The sequence below is a fragment of the Pteropus vampyrus genome, unplaced genomic scaffold (genome assembly GCF_000151845.1).
Source record: "Pteropus vampyrus isolate Shadow unplaced genomic scaffold, Pvam_2.0 Scaffold114, whole genome shotgun sequence".
Classification (NCBI taxonomy): Eukaryota; Metazoa; Chordata; class Mammalia; order Chiroptera; family Pteropodidae; genus Pteropus; species Pteropus vampyrus.
Genome location: NW_011888895.1, coordinates 280830 through 297259, shown reverse-complemented (window position 1 = coordinate 297259; position 16430 = coordinate 280830). Strand labels below are relative to the sequence as shown.

The following is a 16430-nucleotide window of genomic DNA, read 5'->3' as shown; positions in this document are numbered from 1 at the left end:
GAAACGGGAAGGGGAGAGAGACAGAGACAGAGGGAAGGATAGGGGAGGAGAGAGGAGGAGGGGAGAGAGACAGAGAGACTGGGGGAGGGTAGGGACACTTACAGTGAGAAATGAGAGTGATGGGTCACAAATATGAAGAATTTGAATCCGGGGCAATTGAAGACTTTTCAGCGGGGTGATGATGACGGCCTGGAAGGCAGGGCCATTTCAGGTGTACAGGCATGAAGGAGTAAGAGGTAAAAAGACAGATGGGAGACCCAAGTTTGGAACACCTTAAACATTTCTTATTTAATTTTCAGCAGAACAAAGTGAATATTTCTGGATTCAAACAGCAGTGTGGCCAAGTTTTTGGAGATAGGAGAGAATTAAACTTTGGTGGCAGTATAGTAAAAGGTTGTAGGAGTGGAATGATTGATTTAATTGGACAGTTGAGACTATTTCCTCCTGAGGACATGAACTGTTGAACAGAAGACAGACTTATTGTAGTTCAAACCTTTCATTAGGGACAGGTGGAAATAATCTGTAGCACCATTAAAGATAAGCTGAAAAATGGGGCAGTGTCAGAAGGCAGTGGCAGCAGCTGTGAATCTAGAAAGGAAAAAGTATCATGATTCATAGTTTGAAAAGTAGAGTAGCTGAACATGTGAAAGTTTAGTTTATTCTGAGTGTTTAATTTGTTTTTAGTATTGTGAAAAATATATTCTGTTTATTTTCACATGTATGCTTATTTTGGGAGACAGTCATCTAAAAATCATTTATCTTTTGAGGTGGATAGAATTATTTATTGAGTACCTACTAGTGCCAAACATGGAACTGGGGCCTGGAGTCAGTGCTAAAACAGAGGCCGCAATGTTGGTGCTATCGTGGCAGTTAAGTTACGGTGGTGGGATCTTTAATAGTCTCTGGAGTAAGCTTAAGGACTCAATCTAGAGTAGACATAAATGGTTTTCATGAAAGGGAACACAGAGTTTATGAAATTGAATAATCCTTTTTTGGCCCATGTTCCCATTTTTATTAGGAGCAATGGGAAGAAGACCTCCTCCCTGTCAGTGGAGGTGCTCAGGTGTTTCAGCCACTCCAGGCTTGGACCTTGGGGTCCTGGGGGTGCTGAGCATGTCGGGCATGTTCCCGTCTTCCCAGTGGGACACTGCGTAGTTGTAGGGTGTGACCTGGTGGCTCATGGTGGCCTACCTGGTGTAGGGGCTGGGGGAGGGCAGAATTATGGCGAGGCCCAGATGGTCAGCGATGCGACCAGCACTGGCTCCTTGGCCCAGGTGCTCTTGAGGTAGGCAGCGAGTCTCCCAACCATCTTGATCGCGGTGGCGGCGGCCTGCAATTGAATAATTTTTGGTGCTGTGTTTCAAAGGTGAAATTTCGATCTCGTTTTAGAGTCCTTTTGACAGTTAATTTTTTTGTTTCCTTTTTAAAACTTTTTTCAGTTATAGTCAACATAAAAATATGGAATGCTTCACAGTGTGCATGTGGTCCTTGTGCAGGGGTCATGCTAATCTCGGTATCGTTCCAATTTTAGTATATGCACTGTGAAGTGAGCACTTGACAGTTTATTTTGAGTGAAAGTTTATTTCGATGTGAATAGGATTCCAGTGCTTAAGACAAATACAGTCTGCTGAAAAATTTGTTCTGATTTGATCATTTACCCTTGAAAAGACCTGTAACTGTCCTCACAGTGGTGTTTTTTACTTCATTTTTACATCAAACATGTTCATTTATTGGGAGACATTACTTCTGTGGTACAAAAGATTGTTTCATATAAGTTTTTCAAAACAGCAATGGTAAAAGTATTAGGATCTCATTGAGTTATTTTACAATCTCATTTCACTTTTTTGAATTTCCTTTATAACGATTCTGCAGTACAGTTCAGAATGTCAGTAAAGCTAGGTAAATTTACCTAAAAATTGCCCTGAAGTTACTCAGCAGTAATAGCGAGTTATGCAGAGGGAAGAACTTGAAGACTGGAGTCTTAGGATTCATAGGGTACAGCAGGGAGGAAGGCTCGTTGTTGAGTAAGACAGAGATACAGACATCTGAAGTGAAGGATGTGGGCATGTAGGGAAGGTCAGGGAATAAGGAAAGTTCAGTAGAATGGGCCGAAATGGAAGAGGGATTTGGGTAAGTGGATGAACAAAAATTCTCTGTCATTAAAAAAAACTCTAATGATTTATTGTGACTTCAGGGTAAAAACCAAATTAGTCGCAGGACACCCCACCGGCGTGGTCTGTCCGGCTTACCCAGGCAGTCTCATTCCCAGGTCGCTGGGTCCCTGTCTTGCAGGTGCTGCTGCTTCAGCCAGCGATCATCGCCTTTCTTTTAAACTCCTTTTCCTCCTTTAATTTCAGCTCAGATGTCACTTTGTCAGGGGAAGCAGCCTCCCACCCCCATCTTCTCTTCTTTTAAAATATCTTGTGTCCCCCTGTACTCCTTCTTTATTCGGTGATGTTTTAGTACTTATTTGATTAATACCCTCCAGAGAATGAAGGTGGTAGTGTTTTGCTCCCCCTTCCAATCTCAGGGATTGGCGAGGGTTTGGCACATAGTAAGCACTAAATAAATGAACTGCATGTTTTGATCTTTACTAGTTGGTCTTAAGGACCAAGGAACTATGTCAGAGGAATGTGTGCATTTGGAGTAAGAGCTGGACAGGGAATATAGGAGCCTTGGGGAAAAAGAAAAAGGTGAATCTTTTTAAAGATAGGAGTGGAAAGCTCTTTGTAGCCAGGAAAAAGACAAACTTATTTACTCATGGGTTCATTAAATACATATGCAATATCTACTGTGTATGAGAAGCTAGATGTTGGGACTATGGAGTGGAGAGAGTGTGTGTTTTTTAAAGGAGTACATAATTTTAGTAGTTTGTTGAAATAGATACAATCTTTGGTGGTCATTTGGAGAGGTTTAAAGTTGTGGTTTTAAATCATGGCTATTCTTCATGATTCCTAGCCAACAAAGTGAGGTTCATTCAACAGTTATATCCGGAATGTCACTCCAGCATTTATATTAACTATCAGGTTCACATTTAAAATAATCTTTAGCTTACTTCATTTAAAAAGTCTTAAGATTCATGGGAAATGGCTGGGAGAAGCAGAAAAATGAGGAAAGTGGTTTGTTTGGATGCTTTCTGGCTTTAACTTCTGCTTCAGGTTTGGATGACAGAACAAGAAGAATGATAGGAAAAGCTCATTGGATGGATTTTCAAAAGAATGATTCTTGTAGTTAGAAATTGTTAAAGCTGTTGATCTTGTCAGGAGCATGAACTTTTTAAAAGCTTATAAGGGATTTGTTTTAAAATACTTCGGAACTTTTCTTGGTGACTAGTTTCTGTAATAAATATTTAGAAAAGCAAATATGCAAGTTTTATGGAAGGCTTCTCTGCATGGCCCCATGCTAGGCTCTTGGAGCGCAGTAGTGAGTTGCGTGGACATGCATGGTCCCTGCCCTCACGAAGTTTTTAAATATAGTCAGGACTCATTGGAGAGATAGGTGAAGGAAACCTGGCTGTCGTCAGGGTGAGCGTTCTGTCCGTCCGCCCATCCATCCATCCATCCATCCATCCATCCACTGTTCGTCCGTCCGCCCATCCATCCATCCATCCATTCATTCATCCATCCACCAACCTACCCACCCACCCATTTATTTCTTGAACTTAGTTTTGGTGGCAACATGTTAGACTACTTTAAGCTACTTGTTGCTTAATCTCTGATAAGGGAGATAATATAATACCTTAGGTAAAATAGAAACACTGATCTTCAGTCTGTTGACATACTTCTAAAAAAGATGTTCACGTAAATTAGTATGTTTTTCCTCTTTAAAAAATAAGCTACATTTAATAATAATAACAGTAGCTACTATTAATTGATTCCCTGCTGTGGGCCAGACCCCGTACATATTATTAGTTATTTTAATATTCTCAGCAACTACAAGGTGGTTGGTATAAGTTATATAAGTTAGAAGACCGAGGTGCAGGGAAGTAAATTTGCTTAAGGTGAATCATAGTAGATTGCATTTGCTGCCTCCAGGTACTAAAAATCCCAGTGAACACTAAATTGTCCACAAGTTAGGTATTTAGAGAGAAAAGAGAAAAACTTAACTTCTATAACTTATCAATTGAAGAAATAGATAAAAGTTCTGTATGCTAGGATTGATGTCTTGTGCTACTGGTCTTTTGGATAATAAACAAGGACATCTGACAGCTTTCTACGTTTGGGGAATTCCTTACCTTAAGAATCTTGGTGGGAGGTAGAAATCTTCCATCATGAAAGCCAATTGCCCACTTTCTCTGCGTCTTTTGGAGTTGGGATGCAGTTACGTGGCCTGGGGCTTCACTGCGCTGGCTCAGAAGCCAGTGATGTGCAGAAGCAGGCACATGTAGAATAATCTGTGTCCTGCAGTGCAGGGGATCGAAGCTGCATCTGTTTTTCAGAGATGGGCAGTGACAGATCCAGCTGTAGCATTTGGTTCCTGGTGTCAGCGGTAGCTGCACAAGTTGCAGTGACTGAGTCCTGTGTTGTCTCCACTGGACCAGATCTGTGGTTTGAATTTTGGCTGTCCTTGATTATGTAGCCTTCCAGCTTGGCCCTCCTGGGGTTTTCTCTGAGTTGTCTAATATACTTTAATAACTTCCTTTTCAGTTTCAACAAAGCCAGTTAGTTTCTTTTGTTTGCAGCTAAGAACCTTTACTTATGTGCTGCTAATTAAGATAATAGACAATTGTAAGGAACTCTCTAGGGTCAGCATTACCTGTATGTAGATCAGAACTTACTAATGAAAAGAGCTCACAGTACATATTAAGTGAAGTACTTATGAAACAGTTTGCTTACTGGTTTAGTGAATCTGCTGATCTGAGTACCCGCTCTAGGCCAGGATCTGTTCCAGGCCTTGGGATGCGAGAGTGGCGAGAGTGACAAGATCCCCGCACTCACAGAGCTTTTCTTCTGTCGTGAAATGTAGAATAAGCAACAAAGCAAATAACAGTGAAAAAGAGCGATAAACGCCATGCTACAAATAAAGATGGCATGATGTGATCGTGTGTGTGTTTAGAAGTTCTGTCTTATATATCATCTCCTTTAAAATCAGTGTCGAGTCATGACTTCTGCCTTTGACTATGAGGCAGTAACATTCTGCATTTACCGTCCACTATAAACAGCAAAGTGGACAAAATATGTGGAAGAACTGTTTTCAGACATCGAACAGTGGGTAGTGCAGAACTGTGATCTCGAGCCCTGCGATGGCCCAGCTTTCCGCCTGGAAGCAGTTTTCAGATCTCAGTGCAGTGAGGGGGATCCCAGGTAGAGCCATGTGGCCTCACTGAGTTGAGGAAACAAAGATTGGAGTTAGGGGAGGCCAAGACAGTGTCACTTTGGGAAGCAGAGTTCTGGAGAGAAGAGCTGTGCAGAAAAAAAATTCTCTACATCTTCTTAGTGATCTCCTTAAATGACTGAATCCCAATCTGCTGTGCGTGTATAGATACAGTTTCATAAAGGAACAGTTTCTGGGGTAAGGAATCCACTGGGAAGCTGTAAGCAGACGATTCTCAGCTCTCACACAGGGCTGGAAATATTTGAGTATTTTATAGGCAGAGTAGAAAGATCTCGTTATGTGCTGTGTTCATTGAGACTCCAGAAGAGTCATATCTGAGTAGTAGGGCTAATAAACCAAAGAAAAGGTTACTCTAACTTTGGTAAAACCTTAAAAATATGCCCTGAAATGAGCAGTCATCTGAAAGTAATGTGTTGCCTGCCATCATGAAGTCCAGCACTCTTTAAAGAAATATAACAAAACGCATCACACAACAATGTAAAACGTACAGCCCCCAATCAGAAATTACTAAATATGTGAAGAAGCAGGTTATTGTGACTTATAATTCGGATGTCAGTCAGTAGAAACCAGCCCATAACTGACATGTTAGAATTAACAGGCAAGGACATTAAGTTATCACTGTATTCCGTATGTTCAAAAGTTAGGCAGAGATATAGAAGGTATAAAAAACCTAAATAAAACTTTTAGTGATGAAAACTGAGATGAAAAATACACTGGATGTCATTCACAGAAGAAAAGTAAATTTGAAGACAACTGAAAAAATCAAAACAGACAAATGACGGAAATAAAGGAATTATCAGACAGTGTTAAAATGGCTGCTATAAAATGCAGGGTCAGATTGTGGTTAATGTTGACATCTTGGTATATGAATTTTGCCTTAAAAAAAAAAATTGTGACTGCTACCTGAAGTTGGCTTGATGTGTGTTAAGAGTAATTGAAAATTAGTATTCAAACAAAGCACCATTACAGGGTGGAAGAACTCGATTAAGCAACAGTGTGGTGTTTCTTGACACATAATAGTCTCGCTCAAAATACATTTACAATCTCACAGTTTCCGTGGGTAGGATTTGTGGGCACAGCTAGCTGGGTCCTCTGCTTTCGGGTCTTCAGTGGGGTGTAGTCAACATGTTGGCTGGGCCGTTGTCTCATCTGAGGCTTGACTGGGGAAAGATCTGAGCTCATATTGGCAGAATTCAGTTCCTGTGCATTACTGGACTGAGGTCTCAGTTTCTTCTGCCTGTTGGCAGGTGTCTGCCTTCAGTTCCTTGGTGTCTAGTCCTTTCCAGCATGGCCACTTACTTTCTCAAAGACAGTGAAGGAGATAGTCTCTTCTCAAGACAGATGTATGATCTGTATCATATCTGTGGAAACGATATCACCTTTCCTGGATTCTTTTGGTGTAAAGCAATTCACAGGTCCTGGGTCAAGGGCAGAAGGTCAGCAGAAGGGCATGAACAGCAGGAGGCCATGTCAAGAGAGCCACCTTAGGGGGTTTGTCCATCACAGACGATATTGTGTGGTGGCGAAGAATGCATTTTGTGGAGTCTGATCTAGCTATCTGGCTTTGAATCCTAGCCCTGCCTTTTCCCAGTTACATAAACTTCTCTGAGCCTCCTTTTCCCTGTCTATGTAATGGGGATAATATGTACCTGCCACTTATAGTGTTAAGAGTAAGTGATATGCTGAGGACTCTGTCCTGCTAACTCCTGCCCATCTTTTCCGTTTCCATTTAGATGTCATGCATTCAGGGACGCCTTCCTCGACTTTTGACACCCCCTCCCTCCAGTCTAGGTTAGGTTTCCAAACACCCTGAACTTTTTCTTACCGCTTCACACTTGTTCTATCTGAATGTTACAGCTGTTGTGTGTGTGTGTGTGTGTTCATGTGTTCATGTGCTCATGTGCTCATGTGTTCATCTTTCTTTAAGCTGCTTGAGAGCAGAGGTTCCATCTCTCTTGCTCACTGCGCTGTCCTGGGGCCCTGGCACATATAAAACTCCCTGATTGTTTGCTGAATGAAAGAATGAGGTTAACATGCATGCATTGTTGCTTTGAAAAGGCGTTTTTGGTGTTACCATACTTTGTTTTTCCAGGTACTTGAGCAGTCAGTCTAAAAGATATTCCCTCTGTTTCTAAGATGGCCAGGTCCTAGCAGGGGAGACGAGGCATTATAGTCTTATAGCTCTGATTATAAGTGTTTGTAGAGTGAATGCTAAATAGTGGTAAAAAAAAAATAAGAGGCTGATGGGATGAGGGTACAGTAATAAAAATCAGTCTTGGTGGATTAGAAGCAAGATAACCAGTAGGGAGCGTCTCTTTGCCATAAATGTGCCCTGCAGACCACTGCTTGAGACGGACGGACGGTATAGTATGAAGGAAAGAAACTTGGAGAAAATTACCTTCTTAAAGTTTCACAATGCACGTTAGCACATTGTAAGAAACCCCCTCTTCACGTGTTAACTTAGTAAGGCCAATCTTTATTAAGCTTGCCTTGAACACTTTAATAATAAACACACACTTACCACAACCTAGTAAGATTATTTTCATCTAATTGATGAAATATTTAGGCTCAGAGGTGAAGTAATTTTTTCTACTAGTTGGTAAGATAGGATTCAAACCAGGCTCAACTCTCTTATTCTGTATTATGTCTGTGGAATATGTTTTAGCAAATACTAATTTCAAGAGAGCAGGAACCATGTATATTTTGAGCATTGTGTGTCCAGGCCTAGAATCTTGCTTAGCACTTAACACATGGCTGAATGAGGGGTTTTCGGTATAACCGTATCTCAGCTTCCCAAATAAAACTTGTAAAACTTGAAGCGTTTGGTAATAGCAGCTAGTGTAATCCAACCAGTGTAATGCACAGCAGAAAGTAATTTTGTGTTCACTTTTGTGATTGAGTAATTTCCCCCAGAGAAGAAACATCTATGTAGTCTTTGATTCCTTGTAACTGTTCCTCTCCTGTCACTTGCAAATCTACTCTGTTACCCAGCCCTCTTAAGTTTTATTTCTGAAGTAGTCTTCAATTAAACTCTTTCTTTGTGTTATTCCTAATGACCTCTCTACAGATCGGATCTTTAGTCTCTCTTGCTTACTGCAATAATTTTTTAAGAATTAATTTAGTTTTGACATGCATATAATCAGAATTGAAAACTACTGAAAGGCTTATAATGAAAAAAGCTGTCCCCAGGTATACCCTCACTGCTCCTAGCCTTGCTCAAACTTTTAAACCTCAGGGTCTAAGGACAAAAAAAGAGGAGGCTGTTTAGGTGTCCTTAGGTCTTCAGGGGATCTTGGCACATCCAGAACAGGACACTGTGTGCCATGCCCACTAGCCGGCAAGCTCTGCCCCATAGGTAATCACTTTTACCTCAACGGCTGGCAGTTTCTTTTTCCTCTCTTTCTAAGAAATATGCTTATGACATCAGTTAGGATGCTTTTGAATGCAAGTATTGAGACCCTGACCCAAGCTGGTTTCAAATAAGAGAATTTAGCTCACAGTTGGAAGTCCAGGGATGGGATGGGCTCTAGGGCTAATGGATTTGGTGGCATTCTCATGTCTTCAGTGCCCCAGTTTTTCCATCTCCCCCTTTAAGTCATTGGCTCCTACAACCCCAGTACCATCCTCAGATTCAACACTGTCCAGAAAAAGAAAATAACTTTTCTTGTAACTATATAAGAATGTAGAAATTTTGCCGAGAAACTCTTTGGCAGATTTATCTCCTGGGTTTTACGTCTGTTTCTGAAACACTCACTAGAAAGGGAAATGGGATTACATTTCTACCAGATAGGCACACTCCTGGAACTGGGCATGCTTTTTCCTGAGCAGTAAATGGGGTGAGCGTGCAAATGGGCCCTGAACAAAATTAGCTTTTGTTACAAAGGAAGAAGGGGGAGATTGGAGGCTCACTAGGTAACCCTAACTTTATTTTTGTATTTGACTTAAAATTTAAGACATTATCTGTTGACCTTCTGTTGAGGTAGAGTATTTAACTTGAAACCACCTGCCTTACACTTTTTCTATCAATTGTAGTTATAATTTTTTTTGTTAAACATTTTCAATGTTTAATTATGGCTATGTAAGTATTGTTCACCATGGAGCTAAAATCTACTATGATTATATTTTCCTTATGTAATTTTGTTTTTCCCAGAATTAACAAATGTCTTGTATTTCCGTTTGCTTTCTAGGTACCTGAGACTGAGTTCTCCCATACCTTCCGTTAGCCTCTTAGTGTAGTTTTCTGCACAAACATATCAGGCAATTAGTTGTCCTGCGCCCCTCCTCCCCCTTGAGAACTTTCTTAGGGGACCCTCCATCAGACTGCTGCTCTGTGAAATTCCTCTCCAGGCCTAATAGGATGCCTTCCGCAATCTCCAGCAGATTTGGCTCTCCTGTTTCCTGGTTCTCTGACCTTTTTATTTCCTGTTTTTATCTTTCGTTTTCCCGGAGCATAATTTTTAGTACTTCCTGAGAAAGGGTGCATCAGAGTTTTAATTTTTGAGACATTGTCTGGAAATATCTTTAATCTGCTTTCTCTCACGATTAAAAGTTTTGATTGAGTACAGAATAGCAGTTTGAATATATTTTTTACTGAAAACTCCGAATGTATTGCTACATGGTCTTTCAGCTTCATATAGCAGATATAGTTTGTATTTTGGATTTCATTGAAAATACTCCAAATATGGAAAAGTTAGAGAGCATAATGAACGCCCATGTACTCATCATCCAACTTCAACATTTATCAGCTTATGGCCACTTTAACAAAATTTGTTTTCCTGTTTACTCCTCTTCCTTTGAAGTTTGGCAAGCAAACTCAGGTACATAATTTCACTTGTGAATATTTCAGTATGTATTTCTAAAAGATAAGGACCAGTTTCTAAACTATAACCCCAATACCATTATCATACCTTTAAAAGATTGACAATTTTTTATAAGTATTCATTAAGTTCAAAGTGCCTCATAACTATTTTTTAAACAGTTTATTCAAATTAGGATATAAGTAAGGTCCATAAATTATCATTTATTGACCTCTTAAGTCTCTCTTAATTTATTAGTTGTCCCTCTGTATCTTTTTCCCCTTTGACTTTATTTGTCAAAGAAACTGTCATCTCTGTTGTTTCCTATAGCCTGGAGGTGGTTGAATGAACCTCTGTGGTGTCATTGACATGTTCTCCTGTCCCTTGTATTTCTTGGTAGTTGGTAATATATCTAGAGGCTTGATAAAATTCCATTTCTTTTTTTTTCTGTTTTTTTTTTTTTGGAAAGGGGCATGAGTGGTGGTGATTTGGGACAATGTTGTATTTCCTACAGGAGGCAGAAAATACCTGCTGACTCTGCAGTGTTAGCAGTCATTAAATACTGCACCAATCCATGAATTTATTAGTAGGTTTTGGTCCTTTTTATGTGACATTTCCCCCACTTTCCACCCCCTGGAAGATTTAAGCTTCTGTTCTTTACATCTGGTGTTTTGAAGTTTTGTAGCGGTTGCCTTGATGTAGGTGTTTTCCTTGCGTTGGAGATGCACAGTTTTTAGATTTCGAAGATTTTCTTGTATAACTTCCTTGATAATTTCTTTTCTTTGGTCTTCTCAGGCGACATGTAATTTTGTTATCTTGTTTATTTTCTGTGTATTTTTTTGACCTTTCCGGGAGATGGTTTTAACTTTTATCTTCCATTAGGGTATCTTTTTGTTCTCTGCTCCTTTTTTTCCGCACTAGTATTTTTGTTTCTGCCTCACGGAAACATACGTTCTCTTACATCTTTCAGCAGCACGTCGTGTTACAGCTAAACACTTTTTTTTTCTTCCTTCGTGGCATTGTCTCAGTTTCCTCTGGATTCCTGTTTTTCTGCTTGTTTTGATTTGTCTTGGTCGGCAGCTTTCCTCAGCTATTTGGCAGTCCCTGGGCTGGTGGCTTGTATTTAAGGGTAAGGCACGATAAAGCTGGTGGCAGCTCCTTGTGAGGGCGAGGCTTGTTCACGGAAGGCTTAGTGCAGTGAGGGAAGGACCCAGAAATGCGAGTATCCCTAGGGCTTCTGTTCTCAGGCTCTTGGCGTTTCCTGATGGGAACTGTAAGCTCCGGGGAGGGGGGGGAGAGAGGGAGTGCGCAGTCCCGCTGCTGCTGCTCTGCGGGCGGGACTGGGGAAGGGGCCTGGAGCCCACAGTTGCCTGTGCTCTGGTTTTCGTCTTGTGCCTCAAACCTGCTCTCTGCTGTGGAGAGCCTCTGTTCATTTTCCCCAGAGAATATGCCTTTGGGCTCTTCGGGGACGTGGCAGTTGCCATACTGAATGGGGTTTGGGCTGCAATTTGGGGGGTCTTACTGCCTTTATTACTCATTTATTGAAATGAACTCAGAAAAGTTGCAGTATATTACAAATAACTTATTTCCTGAACCCTTTGAGAGAAAGTTGTTGACAAGATTTTCTCTTCTTTTTTTGCAACCTTTGTGGCGCTAGGGACCGGTGCTCCTACGAGCATCTAATGCCTGATGATCCGAGGCGGCGCTGAGGCGGTGATGCTGGTGCTGGGCAGTGGCTGCAGATACAGACGAAGCATCGCTCGCTCGCCCGCCGCTCACCTGCTGCTGTGCTGCCCGGTTCCTAACAGGCCATGGACCAGTACCGATTTGTAACCCAGGTGTTGGTGACCCCTGTGTAGTGCATAATTCCTACAGACAGGGACATTCTCTTTGATAAAAGCAATACAACCACCAAAGACCAGAATGTAACACCGATGCAATATTACAGCTGTCTGATCCTTAAGACTCCATTCAGGTTTTGGCAGCTGATCCAGTATAGTTTTTTTTAGGAAAAGGATACAATCTGGGATCACACATTTTGTCCTCATGTGTTTTCAACATTTTTGATCTAGAACAGTTCCTCAACTGTTCTTCCTTTTATGACATCAGTACTTTTGAAGAATACAAGTCAGTTATTTTAGAGTCGCCTTTATTGTGAGTTTGTATAACGTTTCTTCGTGTCAGTTGTAAGGCGTCTTGCAGGAGCATCATAGAAGTGATGCTATATTTTTCTCCCTGCATTCTGTTAGGTGCTGTATAATTGTTGTTCTGCTGTAACAAATTTAGTGGCTTTTAAAAATGCAAATTTATTAATTTACAGTTCACAAGTCTGAAATGGATTTCAACTGGGCACAAGTCAAGGTGTCAGCAGGGCTGCATTTTTTTTTGGAGATTCTAAAAAAGAATGTCTTTCCTTGCCTGTTCCAGCTTCTAGAGGCCACTCATTCCTGGCTTATGGCTCCCTCCCTCTATTTTCAAAGCCAGCAGCTTTGGGCCTGGGCCATCTCACGCTGCCATCTCTCTCTCTCCCTCTTGCTCTGTCTTTCATTTTTAAGGACCCTTGTGATTACATTGGGCCCACGAGGATAAACCAGGATAATCTCTCTATTTTAATGTCATCTGGTTAGCAAATTTCATTTCTTCTACAACCTTAATTCCCCTTGCCATGTAAAGTAGCACATTCACATATTCTAAGGATTAAGATGTGGACATCTTTGGGGCCACGTTACTGTGCCTGCTACAGTTGGCATGATTTCAGTATGTCCCATTACTGATACTCACTTTGATTACTGTGATACCTTTAGGCTTCTCCATTTTAGTTACTCTTCCCCACCTTTGTAATTTATAAGTGTTTAGTGTACAGGTACTTTGAGACTATGTAAATGTACCATTAGTAATCAGACTTAATTTATTCACTTATTTTATATCACTGTGGGTACCCAGTTTTCTGTTTTATGTAATGGGTTATAATCCATTGCCGTAATTATTTATTTCGATGATCCGGTTGTCCCACATTTTTCCAGTGGAAGTCCCTTCAGGTTGACTTCTGTGTCCTTTTGGCATGTTTTCATCATTTTTACAAAACTTTCCATGCTTATCTTGAACTACTTCTGTCTAGCTCTGGAATTGGAATCGGCCATTTTTCTAAGGCACCCTGAATTCCTCCCCCCTTTTCTTTTAATCCTTTATTTTGAAATAATTGTGGACTCACAGGAAGTTGCAAAAATAGTATAACGTCCCATGTATTCCCTTTACCCAACTTCCCCCATTGGTGAAGTTTTATCATAGCCCTGGTACAATATCAAAATCAGGAAATCGGCATATCTGGTATTAACTAGACTACAGACCTTATTCAGCTTTTATTGTTTCTTAAACCTGCATTTTGTGTGTGTGTGTGTGTGTGTGTGTGTGTGTGTGTGTGTGTGTATTGTTCTTTGTAACTTTATCTTGTATAGATTTGTGTACCTTCCCCCACAATCAAGATAGCAGAGCTGTGTCCTCACTTTGAAAGAACTCTCCTTTGCTACCTCTTTGTATTCTCAGCACCCTCCCTCTTGTGATCTTTAGTCTCCATGTCTGTAGTTTTGTCGTTTCAATATGTTGTGTGAATGGTTACATACATTATGTAACCTTTTGAGATCAACTTTTTTCACTAAATCTAATGTCCTTGAGGTGTGCATTTGATGATGTGTGTACCAGTAGTTTCTTTTTATTGCTGAGTAACATTCCACTGTATGGATGTACCAAGTTTGTTCAGCTATTCACCCATCGAAGGACATTTAGTTTGTTTCCATTATTTTGTGTAATATTATGAATAAAACTGCTTTGAACATTTGAGTATTGGTTTTCGTGTAAATATTAAGTTTTCCATTTTCTGGGGTCGATGCCTAAGAGTGATTACTGGGTCATATGGTAAGCGCATGTTTTATTTTGTAAGCAACCGCCGGACTATTGTCCAGAGAGTCTGTGCCACTTTATGTTCTCATCAGCGATGTATGTGGATCCAGTTTCTCAGCATCCCACCATTTAGTGGTGTCACTGTTTTTTTATTTAGTTGTCCTAATTGGTATAGTGATATCTTATGGTGGTTTTAATTTGCATTTCCTTAATATCTAACGATGTCAAATGTATTTTCAAGTGCTTCTTTGCCATCTGTATCCTTTTTAGTGAAATATCTGTCCATGTCTTGACTATTTTCTGATTGGACTTTTTTTTTTTTTTTTTTTTTTTTACTGTTATGAGGCTTCTTTATATATTCTAGATACAAGGCCTTTGTTGGGTATGTGGTTTGCAGATACTTTTTCTCAGTTCGTAGCTTATCTTTTCATCTTAACAGCCCTTTTCAGAGCAAAAGTTCTGAATTTTGACGAAGTCCAATTTATTAAATTTTTCTTTTATGGATCTTGCATTCGGTGTCAAGTGTAAGAACTTTTTGCCTAGAGCTCTGGTTCTTTTTCATGGAGAATGGTATTTAGAAAACAAGATCTGAGCATTACATGTGTCTATTGCTGTTAGGGTGTGGATGTTCCCAGGCTCTCAGTGGACAGAGCCAGAGAATGTGTTTTTGTTCTGAGCCCTTCCAGGTTATGGAGCACGTTAGCTAGTTTCCTTGGTATCTCCAAGTGTAGACATTTATTCTGTGGCTTCCTTCATTCTCCTGAGTCTGCTACTGTCAGTCTTCTTTCCATTATCTAAACACTTGTTTGTCTGTCACTGTCTTCTTTCTTGTGTTACTATTTTGACTTCTTTACTGATTTCACGTGGGTTTTGTTTCAGTAGAGTTTTGTGAGAAAACGGGTAAATGCATTGATCACCTACTGTGGCGAATGTGTACTTACTAAAGCTGTTATACTCCCTCACAAATCAGTTTCTCTTATTTCTTTGTACTGTCAGCCTTATTCCCTCCTCCTCTCTGCTCCCACCCTGATCGCGCTAGTCCATGATTCTCATGTCCACGGAATGAAGACCAAATATATTAAAGTATTCCAGTTTTCTCTATAGTCGGACTCCAGCTTACCTTTCCAGTCTCTCTCTCTGCAGCCCTGCCGTATTCGCTCCACTCCAGAGCTCTTCTAAGTAGCTTAGGTTTCTCTGTATGTGTTAATGCTCTTCCGCTCCTTTCCTCTCAGATTTCCTTCGGAGTACATTGAGCTTTTATAGTATTTTCTATAGAGCACAGAGCCTGGCATAGAGTAGGTGCTCGAATAAACAAATATTACACTTTCCTTCCTCCTGGATAATAACACCACTCAAACTTTTTATCGCGTATTATCATTTTCCAAATACTATCACATAGTATCTTATTTAATTTTCGGAGCAACTCTGTAAGCCATTATTCATCTTTTGTATATGCTGAGTGAATTGCCCAAGGTCATAACTACAGTTAAAATTAAATATAACAAATGTTGTGGGCCTGTTATGTGACAGGCCCCGATTTAGATGCTGGAGACACTTGGGGAACAAAGCAGACAAATGTGCCCCTGATGGAACCAATATAAGAATGCTTAAATATTAACTCTAGGAGGTGGGTTGGTGTGGAAGTCTTCTATAACCTTACTCATCTCAGATGTCATCTTTAGTCTTTCGTTGCCTGCCTGGAAGGAGGCAGGAATGGGTAGAAAGAGTAGCTTCGTCTTCTGTTATTAGTTCCTTTTGTGTTCAGATTGTGTACAGCTTTATTCTGTATGACATTTATGAAATTATTATTTGTATTTACGGCCTCTGCTAGATTGAGCAGCTATGGGCAGGGTCTGTTTTTTTTTTTTCTCTGGTATCCAGGATGCCTTGGACATAACATATACTACTCTCCTTAAGTGACCCAGCAGCAAAGATTCACCATTTACCAATAGCAGGTGACAGCGCTGTTCGTTCCTCACTCCTGCTTCCGCGTGAGGTTACAAACCAGTGTCAGAAACTCCACTCTGTTCTTAGGAGGGCATACTTTGAAAGAGATCATCTCTGGGCAAGTTTTTACTGAAGTTTAATAAATAAACTTTTGTTTGTGGGAGTGCATACATCTGTAGTCTGCAGATGAAGCCTTGACCCCCTTCTCTACTCACTGTTAACCTGGGGGGAGTCCGAGTTACTCGTTAGAGAAGTGTGCCCGTGCGAGAGGAGATGTCAGAATTTATAAGCCTTTTTCCTGCTTCAAGAAGGTATGTTATTTCAGAAGATGTAGAATGTTTACTTTTAAATGTTTTGCAAACCAGGTACAATGCAGTTTTTCTTCCATATTTGCACATAAAATGCCGAGGTTATCTACAGCTGTTTAATGAACGGCGGACAAACACAGGGGCTTCA

At 40.5% G+C, this 16430-nt stretch overlaps 1 protein-coding gene and 1 pseudogene across 2 annotated transcripts in view; one reads left to right on the top strand and one right to left on the bottom strand.

The window, feature by feature from the left end:
- Window positions 1-16430, top strand: part of DYRK1A (dual specificity tyrosine phosphorylation regulated kinase 1A) — a 134250-nt gene that overhangs the window by 9321 nt on the left and 108499 nt on the right. The gene's annotated exons all lie outside the window — the stretch shown is intronic.
- On the bottom strand, window positions 1453-1552 carry LOC111743461 (annotated as a pseudogene).